Source organism: Gossypium arboreum, chromosome 7 (genome assembly GCF_025698485.1).
Source record: "Gossypium arboreum isolate Shixiya-1 chromosome 7, ASM2569848v2, whole genome shotgun sequence".
In the NCBI taxonomy this organism is placed as follows: Eukaryota; Viridiplantae; Streptophyta; class Magnoliopsida; order Malvales; family Malvaceae; genus Gossypium; species Gossypium arboreum.
The window spans coordinates 30,225,680-30,227,883 of record NC_069076.1 but is presented as its reverse complement, the minus strand read 5'-3'; the positions used below and the strand labels follow the sequence as shown (position 1 = coordinate 30,227,883).

Sequence of the window (2,204 nt, the reverse complement as noted above, 5' to 3'; positions counted from 1 at the left end):
GATAAATATTTAACTTGTTCTTAATTATGTGTTCTTAATTCTTGTTTTGATATCCCAGGATACTGATTCAAGATAAGCTCTTATTCAGAGGAGGAATAGACCCTGTCTAAGAGTACATTTGTCATAATTAAGCATAGTTGTTTGCGCGCCTAGACATAGGGTGACAAGATTTTGCTGGATTAGGGTGAAACCTAATAAAGGGATCCATAGATCGAGTTAATGCAATCCTAGGGTGTTAATTAGAGAAAGGTCTCAATTATTCAATTTAGGGATTAGACGTTATTAGTCTTGAATAGGGATAATAACATAACTTAGGGATCTCTACGGAACAAGTTAAATGAATAAATCATCCGATTCGGAGCCAAAATAACAGGTACAGTCTAGGTGGATTTTTCCTTAGGCATTGTCTTCATTCAATTGATTTTCCCAAAAGCAATTCCCTAATTCCATTCTCTATGAATTCTTAGTTTAGATAATTAATTAGTTAAAACAAAAACCTCTTTATTCTTAGGCTAGATAATAAAAATTACAAGTGCTTTTAGTTCCTTTGGGTTCGACAATCAGCTCTTGCTAAAACTATACTACTGTTCGATAGGTACACTTGCCTACATTGCAATAATAGTTAGTTTTAAGAACGATTAATCATAAATATTTAAAACCTATCACGAAATCACGCAATCAAGTTTTTGACGCTGTTCCGGGGAACTATGATATTAGGAACGCTCAATTTTTATTACTTTAGCCATTATTTTTATTGCAATTTAATTTAATTTAATTATTATTATTAATTATTAATTTACTTTTTCCTTCTCTTGGTAAGTTTTTATAGTTTATGACTAGAAGAAACCCGTCAAGACCACTACTTTTTGACGAAGAAATTGATTGCACAGTTTGCAGAAACTAAAGAGAAATAAAGCAAAGCTTAAGATACACAGAGAATGAGCAAGAGGACGATACTCAACCCCTAATCGAAAAGATGGCTGAAAACCAAGACAATCAGCTACCTCCTGCAATTGCGGTTAATCAAAATCCTGCTCCACGCACTATGTATGATTATGCTAAACCTTCTTTAACAGGAACTGAATCGAGCATAGTTAGACCTGCTGTAGCTGCAAATACTTTTGAACTGAAACCTAACACTTTTCAAATGATACAACAATTTATTCAGTTTGACGGTTTGCAGGATGAGGATCCCAACGCTCACTTAGCAAACTTTCTGGAATTCTGCAATACATTTAAAATCAATGGCATTTCTGATGATGCTATACGTCTTCAATTGTTTCCCTTTTCATTAAGAAACAAAGCTAAACAGTGGTTGAACTCGTTACCATGAGGGTCAATTACTACTTGGGAACAAATGACCTAAAATTTTTTACTAAAATATTTTCCACCGGCTAAAATGACTAAATTATGTAATGATATCTCTTCTTTTGTGCAGATGGATTTAGAAACACTCTACGATGCATGAGAGAGATACAAGGACCCTTTGAGAAGGTGCCCTCACCATGGGTTACCGCTTTGGCTACAGGTTCAAATGTTCCATAATGGCCTAAATCCTTCGACTCGACAAATGGTTGACGCGGCTGCTGGTGGAACCATCAATAATAAAACACCTAAAGATGCCTATGAGTTTACAAAGGAGATGTCACTGATTAACTGTCAGTGGCAAGTCATGAGGACAAAGCCAACAAAAACAGCTGATGTTTATAACGTCGATTCAGTCACCATGCTCTCTAATCAGTTAGAACTATTGAATAAGAAAATTGATGGTTTTCTTAGTTCTTCACAGGTTCACCTAGTAATGCATTGCGAAGCAAGTGGAGGTGGAACAAGCCATGCAGAATACCAACCTTATGGCCACAACATGGATAACGAGCAATTAAATTACATGGGTAATAATCCTCGACCTCAAAACAATCCATATAGTAACACTTACAATGCATGTTGGAGGAACCACCCCAATTTCTCGTGGGGCTATCAAGGAAATCAAAGACCACAACCACCTCTAGGCTACCAACAACCACTGTACCAACAGGAAAAGAAGCCAAACCTTGAAGAGATGCTCTCAAAGTTTACCTCGGTGTCAAAAACTCGTTTCCAGAATACCGAGACAACACTTAAGAATCAACAAGCATCGATCCAAGGGCTCGAAACTCAGATAGGCCAGCTTTCCAAACTAATCTTCGAAAGACCACAAGATAGCT

General features: G+C 36.6%; 1 non-coding gene across 1 annotated transcript; it reads right to left on the bottom strand.

Annotated features, from left to right (window-relative positions):
- Positions 1–1,405: 1,405 nt before the first annotated feature.
- Positions 1,406–1,512, bottom strand: LOC128296162 (small nucleolar RNA R71). Its single transcript, XR_008286710.1, has one exon. It is a non-coding gene; the product is annotated as a small nucleolar RNA R71 (small nucleolar RNA).
- Between the last annotated feature and the right edge of the window lie 692 nt (positions 1,513–2,204).